Raw genomic sequence first — 17,051 nt, 5'->3', positions numbered from 1 at the left:
CTTCCATGTACCTTAAATCATCCAAGAAGTTGGTGTTCATGGGACACAGACGGTTCTTGATGAAGCAGCATAAGTACCGAAAGATGAAAGCGGAATTTAACAATCAACTGGAAAGTGAAGGTGCACCAAAGCCTTATAGTGGGAAACTTGTTTTTGAAATTGTAAAGAACATTCATGTTGTATTCGGAAAGGGAAAAAACAAAGGAGAAAAGAGAAAGAGAACTGACCCTTCAACTTACACAACTTTCAAGAAGCAATCAATTTTTTTCAAGTACCTCCCATACTGGAAGGATATGGAAATTTGCCACAACATTGGTTTGATGCATGTAACAAAAAATGTTTTTGACAGCATCATTGGAACCTTGCTGGGCATGCCGAGTAAGACAAAAGACGGACTCAAATCACGCAATGATCTAGTAGATCTTCAAATCAGACCGGAACTTCATCTAGTGGATAGTGGCAAAGGGAAGCCTTACCTCCCCCCAGCTAGCTACAACTTGTCAGTTGAGGAGAGAACAAAGATTTGCAAATGTTTGCGTGGGGTCAAAGTGCCCACAGGTTTCTCATCCAATATCAGCAGACTAGTCAGGATGAAGGACTTGTCTCTATTTGGCTACAACTCTCATGACTGCCATGTGATGATGACGGTGTTCCTCCCAATTGCGGTAAGAGCCCTCGAAACAGAGCATGTCAAAGTTGTCATCACACGCTTGTGTTACTTTTTCAATGCGGTTTCACAAAAAGTAATAGCTTTAGAAGACTTGGACTATCTAAAGGCATACATCATCGAGACTATGTGCAAGCTTGAAATGTGTTTTCCTCCATCATTTTTTGATATGCAAGTACACCTAATCATACATCTCGTGGATCAGATAAAAATATTAGGGCCACTATATTTACATCATATGTTTCAGTTGGAGCGATACCTGGGAGTATTAAAAGGTTATGTGCGAAATCGCGCTCACCCAAAGGGTTCAATCATGGAGGGATACACTACAGAAGAAGTGATTGAGAGCTGTATAGATTACATCAGTGACGGAACAATGATAGGTGTGTCTGTACCTAAACATGAGGGTAAACTATGTGGGAGAGGGAGAATGGGCAAGAAAACTTTTCGCGTTGAGGATTACAAGCTAGTACATTGTGCTCATGGTAGTGTACTACAACATCTCACGATAGCCGAGCCTTACATAGAGGAACACCTGGATGAGCTTCGTAAAGAAAATCAGAACCGCACAGAGAACTGGATCATGAGGGAGCACAAACATCGTTTCAGCGAATGGTTAATGGACAAAAACATCCCATTCGGAGACTCTTTGGAAGAGAAAACAATAAAGAATTTGGCTTCTGGGCCATCGTGTTTTGTGACATCATGGCAAGCATATGACATCAATGGGTACACATTCTACACTAAATCAAAAGACATGAAAAGTGTTGCACAAAATAGCGGTGTTCGTATCGATGCTTTTGACCTACATGGACAGAAGACCACATATTTTGGATTCATAGAGGAAATATGGGAACTTGATTATGGCCCAAGCATGAAAATACCCTTATTTAAGTGCCAATGGGTACAACATCCCGTGGGGGTGATAGTGGATAACTACGGACTCACACTGGTAGACTTAAAGAAAGTAGGATATAAAGATGACCCGTGGGTTCTCGCCGAATGTGTTGCACAAGTGTTCTATGTACTCGATCCAGCAGATGAGAAGATGCATGCAGTTATTTCTGGAAAGCAAAAAATTGTTGGAGTTGAGAATGTGGGAGACCAAGATGAGGAATACAATAAGTATGAAGAGATGTTCGTCTTTAACGGTCCAGAGAGAATCAAGCGTGTGGAAAAGAAAATTGATAAGAACTTAAAACCATACATGCGGAAAAATGGTAGTTCATGAAAAATTGTATGAATCAAATTGTATTTGTTATCATGTATGATCGACTATGAATTATGGTCGCCAATTAATTTAAAATCTCTCTAGTTATCTATGTGTGCTATTATAATTCATTTAAATTGTATTTGCATATTATTGTTAAAAATTAAATATTAATTCATTTAAATGGTATTTGCATATTTCTGTTAAAAATTAAATATTAATTCATTTAAATTGTATTTGCATATTTCTGTTAAAAATTAAAATTATTTTCATATTTAAATTGTATTTTCATATTTTTACAATCACAGACGGTTTTTTCTTAGGGTCCGTTTGTGAAAAGGATAGAGCACCACAGGCGGTTCTAAACAAAAATCGCTTGTGATACTATTACATCACAGACGTACTGAACCGCCTGGGACATCACAGGCGGTTTATTTCTAACTGAACCGCCTGTGATGTAAAAAACCTACCGCTTGTATAGAGCCAAATTGTACTAGTGAACGAAGGATGGCCGTCAACACAATAGAGATTCGGGAAACTAGCGGGGGAGCTTTGCTGGAGTGCTGCGAGCACGCTAGTGTTCTTGCCATGGACGGGGGAGAGCCGAGTTAGCTTGGCCACGGGCGCAGAGCTACCGCGGCAATGGCAGATTGTGGTGCTGGCTCAGGCGAGCGCGTACTGCGGGGCAATGCTCGGTCAATCACAGGCGGACATAGGTTCCGAGCGACGACAAAACGTGGTGAGCTCGGGCACGCGACTAATGCATGGGCGTGGGTGAGGGCGTGAGGCATGGCAAAAAACACGTGGCACTCTTGTGTGTGTGCAGGTTTTCAAACGCTCCTTAGTCTGGCTATCCCTCCATATCTGCCCGAGATCACAATATAAGATAGGTTTCTTGCAGTTCACTCTTCAAATCGTGTGTAAGTCCCGAGTGAATTAGGGTCAGGTTCAAAAGTTATTGATTAGGGAAAACTGGTTTGTCCAACAATTGAAATCAGTGGTTATTTCAATGTCAAAACTGATTTTTCTTTAAGTTCTCCCTTAATCAGCACTTATGAGATTTCTCCATCAATTTTCATGGTTTATGCTTATTACAACTTTCGATCGTCACTAAATTTCATACAAAGTTTATTTAGGGCCCACCTTTAGTTAAGCTTTTAAGTTAGGGTTTCTAGTTTGGCTAAAATTTCCCTCTTTTAAGCTTAATAAGTTAACTAGGGGTTATAGGCCAAATTCAGCCATTCCTTCAACATGAACTTGGTGTGTGGTGACCTCTTTATGTTTTTTAACAAAGTTTAAGGCTTAACCAAAGTTTTCCTCAACTTCGCTTTTCATGCCACATGTGAGAAAGTATGGCTTTACCCCTGTACAATTCATAGATCAGGTCAATAGAACTTGTGGGTATGCTTATAATTTCATACGAAGCTTTACCTCATCACTATAAATAGAGGAACAGTGTCATGCATTACGACACGGTGCTAAACGGAGTGCATTGGAATTCCTCCACCTTCAAAGGTGTTTTCATCCTACCTTTGTGCTCCTTTTTGTAAAGCCGAAGGTATCTTTGTAATTATTCATAATGAGAAGAGACGAAATTAAGTTGATGGTTTAAGATATTCTGCTATATTATTTCATCATGACTCGTTGTATTATTCCCTTATATTAAAAATGCTTCAAGATTTCATATTTTGTCTTCTCCCTTTAGTTAACCCCTTCGAATAAGGGAATCTACTGAAGGGAGAAAGGTGAATCTACTCATTTATGTTGCCTTGTGTTGACACCTTTTTCGGGTGCCAAACATTCAACAAGAACCGGCGGCGATGCTCTCTACACAGGCGCGGACGGTCCGCGACAAGGGGCCGGACGGTCCGCGACCTGGCGCAGGGCTAGGGTTCCCTGCCTAACGGCCGGACGGTCCGCGCCCTAGGGCCGGACGGTCCGTGCGTGCACAGGGGGCGGCGAAGGTCGCCGACGGCGCCTGGATCTCTCTCCCGGGAGGGACCCTGTCGGGGAGGAGAGATACTAGGTGATGTCTAAGCTCAGCAGGCCGACCTAGACTCCTCTAATCGACGTAGAGTCGAAAAGAAATGGAGAATTTGGGGATTGGATACTAAACTAGAACTAAACTGGAGCTACTCCTAATGTATAAGGTAAAAACGAGAAATAGACTTGATTTGATCGATTGATGGGGGGGTTCAATCGGCCATAGCCCTTCATCTATATAAAGGGGGAGGTCTGGATCCGCTTCAAACTGTTTTCCGAGTTAATCCCGCGTTTTAGGTAACAAATCCCGCGAGAAATTAGGAACCCTAACTGACTCTGCGCACGCGCGGACCGTCCGCGCCACCACCGCGAACCGTCCGGCCTTGGGGCTGGACCGTCCGCACGGTTCTTTTTGGTATCCAACATATGCCCCCTGCCTTTTGGTGAAGGTTGACGAACCAAAAGCATATGAACTAAACCTGATGTAGGTCACCAGTTTTTCAATATGGAGATCATCCAATAAGCACCAATATATAAAGGCCGTTTTAGATTGTATCTTTCTCGGCCATAACCATTTGATCAATGGATCACAAGAAATAGAATGGAGGTGCCCCAGTCCGGATAGACAAAGGTACTATACATGTACCATGGATTCATCATCGTACCACTCCATGTTTGAATAGGATAATATACCGACTATGAGTGAACAGGTGGAAAGTACCCTGGTCTCATAGGATGCATAGGCGATGCTTGTTGTGTCGCCTTCCGGGCCATTTTGTTTACTCGTTTCATTTTAGCAGGTGACCGGGGTTTCTTCGTTGACAGATCATGTAGAACGGTCTTCTTGCTAGTATTCTTGGAGAGCAACTGATCAAAAGTAGGGTCAGCTTTGATCAGCCGACCATATGTGTTTTGCCCTTGTGTCTCTTTCTCTTTTAAAGCTTTGTGTGGAGGCTGACGCCTTTGGCCATAAGTGGACTGTCCGGCTGAGTTAGCCAGACCGTCTGTCTGACCACCGGACTGTTTGTGATGCTCAGGTCAGGCTGTCGCGCTTGGCTCATTAATTGTGCATGTCCCCCGGTACCTCCTGACTTTTTAATCTTATCGTTCGGAGCCTTTCGAGCAATCTTCTTTTGTGATATATTTGACATGCGAGGATTGCCAATGATGATGTCTTTGCTTTTGCCTTTATCGGCCATTTCGGGCCGAACTAAGACCTTTTTGCATTCGATATCTATTGTATTAACAGGAAATGGCTGTGTGTCCACTTGCATCTCCTGAAAAGCCAATTGGCCCTCATTTATGGCCGATTGTACCTGTCGACGAAAAACATTACAGTCATTGGTGGCATGAGAAAAAGAATTATGCCACTTACAATAAGCACGTCTCTTTAATTCATCTATAGGAGGGATAGTATGAGTTAATTTAATATTGCCATTTTTAAGTAGCTCGTCAAATATTTTATCGCATTTGGCAACGTTAAAGGTAAATTTAATCTCTTCTTGTCGATTCTTTTGAACCGGCTGTAAGGAAGAACATGCCGATGATTTGGCCTTTGTTGGCCAAATAAACTCAGCGGTATATACATCTGCGGATTCATCATCTGAACTATCATGCTCTATTAGATGTATAGTACGGGCGGCCGATTTTGATGTCTCTTTAAATCGGCTTTCACAGGCCAAAGCCCGCTGATGTAGCTAGGCTATCAAAAAGAACTAGATCCCATCTAATTTGTCTCTTAAGTAGCATAGCAACCCATTAAAAGCTAGCCCTGCTAGATCTTTGTCTGCAACATGGATCCGAAAGCATCGGTTTCTAGTGTCCCGGAACCTCTGGATATAATCATTAACCGATTTTTCGCGTCCCTGTTGGACTGAAGCTAAGTCAGCTAGTCCTAATTCATATTCCCCGGCAAAGAAATGTTCATGAAATTTACTTTCTAACTCATTCCAGGAATTAATGGAATTAGGAGGCAGGGCCGCGTACCATGCAAAAGCGGTACCAGTAAGGGATAAAGAAAATAACCGAACATGAAATGCTTCTCCATCGGCCAATTCGCCCAGGTGTGCTAGGAACTGGCCTATGTGTTCGTGTGTGCTTCTCCCATTCTCACCAGAAAACTTAGAAAATTATGGTATCCTTGCCCCTTATGGATATGGGACAGTGTCAAACCAGTGATTATATGGCTTTTGGTATGATTGCCCTACTTTGGCTACACTAACTCCGAACTTATCTCGAAATAGTTCAGTCATCTCTTCCCTAATTTATCCATTACACCCGGTGGCAAACCATTGGATCCTGGGCTATGGGGCTCATTTGGTCGGGCATTAGTATGATGACCTTCTTGCCGTGACCGATCGATAGTGTTGATCGGTCTGTGATTGTATGGTGCGTTATGGTTTAAATATGTAGAGGGCGAGACATACTGCTGTTGTGGTGTGTAATAATTTGGTGCATGGTGTGCAACAGCAGGTTCTGCATATGTGTATCCGGTTTGTACGGTGGTACATCCGAACTGGCCAGTCGTGTTCGCCATTATTGGGGCGCCACACGGCAGTCCTGGTACGGTCCCGAACTGTCCGGCATAGAAAGCCGGATGGTCCGCGTAAGGGTCAGATGATCTGGGTAGAAGCTCAGACGGTCCGATCGCGTACAGGGTCGCTGATCTGCCAAGTAGGGACGGCGGTGGTCCTAGGGCGGCCCCAGACTGTCCGGCAGAGCAAGCCGGATGGTCCGCGTATGGGCCAGACGGTCGGGGCAGAAGCTCGGACGGTCCGACCGTGTTCAGGGGCGCCGATCTGCCAAGCAGGGATGGCAGTGGTGGTACTTGCCCTGGATATGAGTTCATCGGCATACCATATAATGGTTGGGGCTACAAATCCACATTTGTTGCCGATGTATTAGACATAGATATCATATTACTTGTCTCATATGATGGAAAACTAGGAGCAACAGACTTCTCCAACGTACCCGTTAATTTTCTAATTGACACTTCTAACCCTCCAATCTGTTGTTTCATTTGATTCTGCTGATGATCTACATACTGTTTAATAGATTGGATGGCGTCGGGTTTACTTACGTTGGGGACTTGAAGATAAGATAGAAGAGATGCGACGTCGGTCTCTCCATGTTTGAAAACTTTCTGGTGGCGATCCACCGTGTATTGTGATAAGAATTTCTCCTTCGCTTGACGCATGTAGTCCTCGTATTGCTGTTGCTCATCGGCCGTCAGACTTTCAACAGCCGGCTTCAGGATATTGTCCGGGGAGATATCGGTGTGATCTTTAGAACCGGCCATTTGAGGGCCTGATTTTTAGTAGATCTAAACACCTATCCCCAGCAGAGTCACCAAAAGTATGTTGACACCTTTTTCGGGCGCCAAACACTCAACAAGAACCGGCGGCGGTGCTCTCTGCATAGGCGTGGACGGTCTGCGGCCAGGGGCCGGACGGTCCGCGACCTGGCACAGGGCTAGGGTTCCCTGCCTGACGGCCGGATGGTCCGTGCCCTAGGGCCGGACGGTCCGCGTGTGCGCAGGGGGCGGCGAAGGTCACTGACGGCGCCTGGATCTCGCTCCCGGCAGGGACCCTATCGGGGAGAAGAGATCCTAGGTGATGTCTAGGCTCAGCAGGCCGACCTAGACTCCTCTAATCGACGTAGAGTCGAAGAGAAGTGGAGAATTTGGGGATTGGATACTAAACTAGTACTAAACTGGAGCTACTCCTAATGCATAAGGTAAAAACGAGAAATAGACTTGATTTGATCGATTGATGGGGGGTTTAATCGGCCGTAGCCCTTCATCTATATAAAGGGGGAGGTCTGGATCCGCTTCAAACTGTTTTCCGAGTTAATCACACGGTTTTAAGTAACAAATCAGGCGAGAAACTAGGAACCCTAACTGACTCTGCGCACGCGCGGATCGTCCGCGCCACCACCGTGGACCGTCCGGCCACGGGGCCGGACCGTCCGCACGGTTCTTTTTTGTATCCAACACCTTGTTTTTGGTTTCTCTTAGTAGTAAAAAGCAAGTGACCAACATCTAGCTTCAGAAAATTTAGTGGCATTAATAGAGCAGAGTATTAGGTGCTCCTGAAAACTGTGCAGCTAAAGTTGTGAACCTTTGGAAGACATTTAGATAATTCATTCTTATTATTTATATTAAAATATTTTTAAGATTGTTTAAATTTATATTAAAAAGTAAAACTCCACGTGGGTGAAACCTGGTGCAGTCCCAAACACCCTATAGTTTCGTAGTAATACATGGTAAATATAAGAGGCTAATATAATAGGTAGTACCATATTTGTTTCTCACCATGGCACAAAAGTTCACTTCCTCGGTCACAAATATGTACAACAACAATAAAACCTTTTATTCCAAGCAAGTTGGGGTAGGATGAAGTTAAAAACCAATAGAACCGACAAGTCATGGTTCAGGTACATGGATAGTTGTTTTCCATGCACTCCTATTCAAGACTAAATCTTTAGTTATATCCCATCCTCTCAATCCTTTTACAACCTCTTCCCATGTTAACTTTAGTATGTGTCTTCCTCTCTTCTTATTATTGTCATACCTTAGGGTCCCACTACAGACTAGCTCCTCTAGAGGTCTTTGTGGGTGTTGGGGCCCTTCCTATCTGTCGAAGGTCCTCAAGACAAAAACACCTTCGGTGAGATAATACAAAGGCCCGCCGAAGCTATCATCAACATTGGCTTAGTTTCTCAAGACGAAGGCCTCGTGTATAAGCAACGTTGCAGAATGCTGAACCTCGATAGCTTCGGCTCGAACCAAGCAAAGAAGTAAAATACTAAATAGACCTTATTAGCTTTAGTGGCTTGTAAATAAATGTTCGAGGGTATGGATGTAATTTCTCCCGGGCTACGTCCCGTGCCTATAAATAGATGAACAATAACCCCATAATGTTCACGTTGGATGGTATTTTATTATCTCGCATCCTCGTCTTCAAGCAAGCCGAAGGTATCAATGTAATATTAACATTATTGATATTCATATATGTTTTATGGAGTACAAGAATAAATGAATTATCAAGATATAGTTATCATATTTATCTCTTTGTATTCCTATCCTCATATTAAATGATGAAGGTACGTCCTTCTTGACCTTTTTCTGATGAACATTATACCCTTGCAGAAATAATGTTTTGGAAGACGAAGGTCCTTAATAATTAACAATTGTGTTGTCTTGTTCTTGATTCACAACATTTGAGAACAACTGACCAACATTGGCGCCCACCTCCGGTGAACTCACTTCCACAATTTGAGACAGTGGCTTCGCAAAGCAACCAAGCTATGGAACCTTCGGCTACGAAGCTGGTGCTCCCAATCACATGTGGCACAAGTTGTGAACCAACCAATAAGAAGCAGAAGAAGGAAGCACAGAAAAGGGTACAGCATGTTGGAGTGCAAGGACTCTTCATCAAGTCCAAATGGTCTCACATACCAATCACCTTCTCCCAGGAAGACCTTCAGCTCAAGGATTATCCTCACAATGATGCAATGGTCATATCCTGTGTCATCAAGGGGTTCCTGGTTCACAATGTCCTAGTGGACACAGGTAGTGTGGTAGACATCATCTTTGCGAAGGCTTTCAGACAAATGCAAGAGCCAGATGACAAGATACATGATGCAACACACCCCCTCTGTGGCTTAGGAGGAAAATAGATTGTGGCACTTGGCAAGATAACTATGCTGATCACCTTCGGCTATGTTCACAATACAAGGACAGAGCAGGTTGTTTTCGACATTGTCGATATGGTGTATCCCTACAATGCAATCATTGGTCGAGGGACGCTGAACGCCTTCGAAGCAATACTCCACCCAGCATATCGTTGCATGAAGATACCTTCTGACCAAGGGCCTATTATTGTACATTGAAGCCAAGAGGCTGCTAGGAGAGCCGAAGGGAACTGGACAGATTCAAAGGCCATCCATAACATAGATGAAGCCGAAGCTCATCAACAATATAAGCATAAAAGAGAAAAGGCTGCTTCAGCACATCAACCAAAGCCCATGCTTTTGTGCGAAAACATAGCCGAGCAAAAAGTGTTGTTGGGATCCCAATTGTCGGATGAACAAGAGAAGACTTTGGTGAGATTTCTATTCAATAACAAAGATGTTTTTGCTTTGACAGCTAATTGTCTCTGCGGTGTCAATAGAGATGTCATTGAGCATTCACTCAATGTAGACCCGGCCTTCAGGCCAAGAAAGCAGAGGCTTCGGAAAATGTCCGATGATAAAGCCGAAGGTGCGCGAAACGAAGTAAAAAGGCTTCTGAGTGCCGGTGTTATTAGAGAAGTAACAAACCTAGAGTGGCTAGCCAATACTGTGATGGTAAAGAAATCTAATGGAAAATGGAGAATGTGCATCGACTTCATAGATCTCAATAAGGCATGCCCGAAGGATGAATTCCCATTGCCAAGAATAGATTCTCTTATGGATGCAGCGGCTACTGTAGAGCTCATGAGCCTATTAGACTGCTACTCATGTTATCATCAAATCTGGATGAAGATGGAAGATGAGCCTAAGACAAGCTTCATAACCCCTAGTGGGACCTATTGCTACCTTCGGATGCCCGAGGGGCTCAAGAGTGCTGGAGGAAGCTTCAATAGAATGACTGCCAAAGTCCTTCATTCCCAAATTGGCAAAAATGTGCTGACGTATGTTGATGATATCATAGTAAAGAGCACGAAGCAAGAAAATCATGTTGCTAATTTGCAAGAAACATTTGCTAACTTCAGAAGAGCTGGTCTCAAACTAAACCTAGAAAAATGTGTCTTCAGAGTAAAGAAGGGCAAATTTCTTGGTTGCTTGGTATCAACAAAGGGTATCGAAGCTAATCCAAGTAAAATAAAAGCTATACTTAGGATGGAGCCACCAAAGTCAAGAAAGGGTGCCCAGAGGTTAACAGGAAGGCTAGCATCATAGAATAGATTTATTTCAAGATCAGCAGAGAGGAACTTGCCATTCTTCGAAGTGCTGAAGTCGGCCTAAGTCTTTCAATGGGGACCAACTCAGCAAAAAGCCTTCGAAGAACTAAATCAGTATTTGATAGAATTGACAACCTTAACCCCACCTTCGTCAGGAAGTCCATTGCTATTGTATGTAGCTGCTTCCCACGATGCGGTTAGTGCAGCGCTGGTGCAAGACAAGCAGGATGGCCAGGCAAGAAAACAAGTGACAGTGTACTTCATCTCCGAAATACTTAGGGCATCAAAGAAAAATTATACAGAGTTAGAAAAGGTACTATATGCTGTATTAATGGCTTCCAGGAAGCTTCGACATTATTTCCAAGCATACCATATCATAGTACCTTCTTCACAACCTCTCAAGGACATAATGAGAAATAGAGAAGCCACAGGAAGAGTTGGAAAATGGGCTACAGAATTGAATGAATTCACTATCGATTTCGTCCATAGATCTTCGATCCAATCCCAAGCATTAGCAGACTTCATTGCTGATTGGACGCTAGGGCTCAAGACGAAGAGAAAACAACCGATGCCGAAGCCTGGACAGTATTTTGCGATGGGTCCTAGGGAACCTTCGGCACAGGAGCAGCTGCTGTTTTAATTTCACCATCAAAAATCAAAACCTGCTATACAACAAGATTGGACTTCAACTGCACAAATAACATTGCAGAGTACGAGGCCCTTCTCTTGGGGCTTTGAAAGCTAAAGGCAATGGGAATAAGAAGGGCAGTACTTAAATCCGACTCACAGGTCATTTTAGGTCACATTGACAATAGTAGCAAAGCAAGGGACCCGAAGCTAGAAAAATATATGGATGCAGTCCGAAGGATGGAAGCCCCTTTCGAAGGTTTCTCTGTAAAGAACATCCCGAGAGGAGAAAATGAGCACGCAGATTTGTTAGCTAAATTAGCGGCACAGGGGCTTGCGTTACCTTTGGAGGTGTTCTTTGAAACAATAAAAGCACCTTCGATTGAGCTTATGGAAAGAGCGGTGCTCACAATCTCACCGGTACACAGTGAAGATTGGAGGATTGAAATCGTATCTTTCCTCTAGGGCAATTGTCTTTCAGATGACGACGTTTACAATAAAAGAATGGAAGCAAGAGCACGACCCTATGTAATTATAGAAGGGGAATTATATAAACATGGAGTCTGCTCCCCTTTACTCAAATGCTTGTCCCGAGCCAAAGGTCAGGAATCGATGAAGGATATACATGCAGGATTGTGCGGAGCTCATATTGGGTCTAGGCCTCTATTGGGGAAGGTTTTCAGACAAGGATTTTACTGGCCAAAGTTAGCTTCGGATGCAGCCGATTTGGTTCAAAAATGTGAAAATTGTCAAAGATGTGCCAGAGACCAGAAACAACCTTCGTCTTTAACCCAACTAATACAGCCTACCTAGTCATTGCAAAGGCAACTTAAAATATGTTGTGGTGGCAGTAGAGTACTTCTCCAAGTGGATCAAAGCAAAGCCCTTAGCTACAATAACTTCAGCCATAGTACAGAAAATCTTTTGGCAAAATATTGTTTGTCGCTTCGGTGTGCCGAGGGCTATCACGGTTGATAACGAAACTCAATTCGATGCTAAAACATTCAAAACCTTTTGTGACCAGATTGGTACAAAAATACACTTTGCATCAGTGAGACATCCGGAGTCAAATGGACTGGTGGAAAGAACAAACGGAATTATAATAACGGGAATAATGAAGTCAATCTTCAACCAGCCCAAAGGAAAGTGGCCATACGACTTAATAAAGGTAGTGTGGAACCACAACACTACCATATCAAGGTCAACAGGATTTACTTCGTTCAAACTTCTGTTTGATGACGAAGCAATAACACCGGAAGAAGCAAGAACAGGTTCAATAAGAACCTTGGCTTCGACGGAGGATGAAGGTGATTGCCAAATAATAAAGGACTAGGTAGGTGCCCGTGCGTTGCGACGACACATAAGTTATTGAGGTAGATCTATGGCTGCTCGTCCAAGTCGATGACAAACTATCGATGTTGCTAGACACCATCATTTGAGTAAGGATATAAGTATCCGGAATAGGAAGGAGCGTGAAGTTCTACACAAAACCGAACAGGTGCTTAGCGGCTCCTATCTTGCGAAACACGATAGAGATCCTCTTGCATGGACGAAATCAATATGATAAAATACATTTATATAAAAAACACAAATAGTAGTAGAGATGCTGCTGTGATAGTGGAAATGTCAGCAAGAGTATTATATGAACAAATATGCTAGCATATGCAGTGTAGTTGTAACGAAAAATAGAGCGAGTGAAATGAGAAACATAGAAAACGTTGACGGAAGTTTAGTACCATTTTTCATGAATTAGTAACAATACAAAGTTTAATTTGCTTTATCCATTCCATTTCCTTTCAAAACAATCTAGTTTAAATCATTACAATAACTTGTTTACTTATCACTTATCAGTACAATGCCAACTTCTCAAGCCTTGCATAGACACAAAACCTGTACAGACTTTCCTTTTTTCGTAGCACTACAAAAGTATGGAAACTCCCATGAGAAAACTCAGTTTACATGGGAACGAGCAAACCTCAACAAGCGCCACTTTTACGGTCACTAACAACCAAAAAAAGTCCAAAATTCCAAGAAAGGTGTGATCATGCACACTGCAGGTCAAGAAGCACTCATGGCACGACACCTACTTCCATAGCTGGAGCAGCATCAGGCTTGCTGGTTTCCTGCAGCGAGATGACGCTCTGTCAGTCTCAAAGGCGTCGACGAGTGCCTTCACCTTACTCTTCCTCGCCTCAGCGACTCGGTCATGTTGTTGAACAGCCCTGGCTCCTGCTTTTTCGTTTCCTTCCTGTCCTGCCACCACCGCAGCACAACAACCTCGGCACCCATGTCTCTCGCTACAACATCGTCGCCGCTCCTCCTACTTGTGATCCTGTCGCATCTGCTCCTGGATGTTGCAAATCAAAGGCACCCCGAGATTAAGGGGTAGCAGTGACATGTAACTCTGAGTAAAATGCAGATGCTTACCTTTGCATCAAAATGGTGGTTCCTTGTTACTGTAACCAGCTGAAAGAGAGAGAAAATATGCAAGATGCAGTGAAGGAGATGAACTGCAATGAACTCCCTGACATCTATAAATTTCTGACATGTAAAACTCTCTGTCATGCACAAATTAAAATCCTATGAAACGATAGACTGAAGGATTGATTTTCAGTATTTCTCTTAGTTGTGTTAGCAGCCAAGTAATATATGTCAACTAAATAGATGCAGTACTGTATTGGTTTTCAGTCCAGAAGGTGAATGAGTGTCAAGTTAACAATTCCAATAATAAAATTGACATTGCCCGCATCTGATCAGCAACCACATATCTCGAAATGACTTGTAGGATAAAAATAAGACAGAGAACATCGTATTAATAGATCTAACAACACTGGATGTCCCTGATTCATGCTGCAAACTCTAATGCAATAACAAAACATGACTGTAAGAGTGAATTTCAGTGTTGACGCACCTAATGAGTTGAACAAAATGCCAGCCTGATGGCATTAAGAGTCCTAGAAAAACAGGCACGGTAGATGATGTAGTTGACCATGAGAGAACACTGGTTCAAGTAAATATACACCAACATTGGGAATAGTCTGATAAGGTGTTTTTCTACAGCAGTACAAATACACATTCTAGAGGTAACAAGAGGACCACAGTTGCATCTAAAAAAGACCATTTAAGCAAGACACTCATGTCGAGGGTCAAGAGGGTCAGAGTTGAGACTATCATATAGAGTAGTAGTGGATGCAGTGGAGGCACATCTAAGAGTGCAATTACAACTAACTTGGATGAATATTTTGGTGGCCATAAGTCACCAATCAATAACTGTACTATGGACATGGAAATTGTTGCTGGGAAGTTTCAGCAAATAGAATGAGACCCTTGTCCTACCATAGCTCTATAGCACAGATCGAACATAGCAGTATGAACAAAATTAATAAAAATACAGAAATAGTGGTACATGCAGTTCTCAAAGATTAAGTTGAGATACAAAAATAAAAAATAGCACATAGCAATATAGCACAGATCAATCAAATAGAGCTAAGTATTAAGAGAGGAATAGAGAAAGCATGACGCAACTAACCAAATCTTTGTAGGACTTCTTTTTAGGTGTTCTAGTGCAGATGTTCTGGACCTGCACAAACACCACAAGATCAAAGAGTATATATAAGAATGGATGAAGGCTTATTATTTTCATTATACATAGAAACATGAAATATTCATAAGACCTCATGTTGTTTCTGGAACTGTGAGCATGCACCTACTAAAGTGAACTGGAAAACATACAATTACCTGAACCTAACACACAACCTTATGCTTAAACATATTCAATATCCACTTCCACTAAATTGATTAACCCTCTACAGTTGAAGCACATGATTACAACTAAGATAGTTAAGTTTCAAATGTTAGCGATATTAGTACTATCGTGAATTGTAAGCAATTAGTTGTAGATGTAGCTGTCATCCGAATGCTCTTGCAGCTCCAAGTTTATGGCTTCATTATGTCATTTTCTACTGGAGCTTCATGAGTTTAATTTTCCTTTGTAGAAAATGGACCAGGAAATTGGCCCACTTTTAGACCAAAGTTGCTTGTATGACAGAACCTATTTCTGTAGAAACAGTCAGGCAAAAGTTTAGTGCTGTGGTAAGTGTTGCCAGCTGTTGACCTGACTGAAGAGCCCCCCTCTTTTATTTGTATTGCGAAGTTCTAACACCAGGTACATGACTGTTCATTAGACTAAACATGCAAAAAAATCAGGTTTCATACGGTTTAACGTAGTATGCCTTATTCCAGGTAGTCTATCATCTAGAACATTGGATACAAAGATAAAGGAGACAACCATAAGGCATGTACACACCCTAGAAAAGGCCCAGAGGCCATGAGCCCCAGCTGTGTATCATAGGGCTCCATCCTTTCTACTCTCTGGTGTCAATTGGAATGAAGAAAATCCAAAGGCATATTGTGCCTTCTTTTCTATATTGTGCTTTAAGTTCAATGCATTGTGGTTCCAGATGACAAGGAAACAAAATTATTCAAAACTTACACTTAGCATTCTAGAATTCAGTTCATGCATATATCAGTGAAAGACTAAAATACAGTTTTGGGTCATGCTCCTGCTCCTTTTCGAATCATGCAGGAGAATAGAGGCTGGATCCAAGTATAGAGGCTGTACTCCGTTGTATTATTAAGGTAGAGAAAAAAGAGCAAAATAGGCCAAGAATATAGGCTGGATCCAAGTATAAAAACCAACTTGCTGTCAAAAATGATAAATTGACCTTATTCCAGTACTCAGAAGAATATCTAATACAAAAAATAAACAACAGAATCTCAAGGTGCTACAAGGCTGATTGTGAAATAAGTTTAGTAACAGAAGCAAATGAAAAATCAGTTGATGTGTACACCTATAACTGAAACAAGATATTAAAGAAAACTGGTGAAGAAATTATGGAGGTTTCAGCTACAACAATGTGTGCTTGAAAAAAGTAGTGCATAAAAAGCAGCAGCGGAGTCGGAGAGACCAACCCCTCCCAAGTAACTCCCTGAGACCAGAACCAGAGCCACGCAGCGCGGAGCTGTAGTTCGCCAGCTGTAGTTCGCCACCAGAGACCCATCGCTACGGCACAACCCCGACACAAACGAAGGCGCGGTGATGAATCCCTGGTCGGAAACCGAGTGCCAAAACACGCATGTGCAGGAGCGAAGCCGCAACACGGATCAGAGGCGGAGGGCAGGCATTCGGAGCTCACCTCGGCAGGCGGGCAGTTGGGAGACTTGAGTGTTCTCTGGTATACAAAAATCTGATCATAAACCTTGCTTCCAAACAAACAAGCCTTCAAAATTCATCCATGGCAATTAAACATTTTCTCCCCAAATTAGTCTCAAGACTAACGGAAATGCCATGTTGGAAGCTTCGAAATTGCAATGATAATTTTTTGCATATATGGTGAATCCAACAAGACCAAAATAATGCACAGAATACAATAAAATAATGTTGTATGCAATAGGAGTGCATGATCAAAACAATACCTCATTTCACACTTTCCATCTTATATCTGTGCAGCTACGTACACTGGTATCAGGCATCTCCATGTAGCGCCACCTAGCAAAATACTTTTAGACTGGTGCTTTCGCATGCCCCGAGAAGCTCTCTTGTAATTGTAACCACAAAGAT

The 17,051-nt window shown here is 42.6% G+C and overlaps 1 long non-coding RNA gene across 1 annotated transcript; it reads right to left on the bottom strand.

Annotated features, from left to right (window-relative positions):
* Nucleotides 1-13,708: 13,708 nt before the first annotated feature.
* On the bottom strand, nucleotides 13,709-14,390 carry LOC103646982 (uncharacterized). Its single transcript, XR_562585.2, has 3 exons — nucleotides 14,343-14,390; nucleotides 13,859-13,897; nucleotides 13,709-13,778 (listed from the first exon to the last, which is right to left on the bottom strand). It is a non-coding gene; the product is annotated as an uncharacterized lncRNA (long non-coding RNA).
* Between the last annotated feature and the right edge of the window lie 2,661 nt (nucleotides 14,391-17,051).

The sequence above is a fragment of the Zea mays genome, chromosome 2 (genome assembly GCF_902167145.1).
Source record: "Zea mays cultivar B73 chromosome 2, Zm-B73-REFERENCE-NAM-5.0, whole genome shotgun sequence".
NCBI classification, from domain to species: Eukaryota; Viridiplantae; Streptophyta; class Magnoliopsida; order Poales; family Poaceae; genus Zea; species Zea mays.
This window is presented reverse-complemented; position numbering and strand designations above follow the sequence as displayed.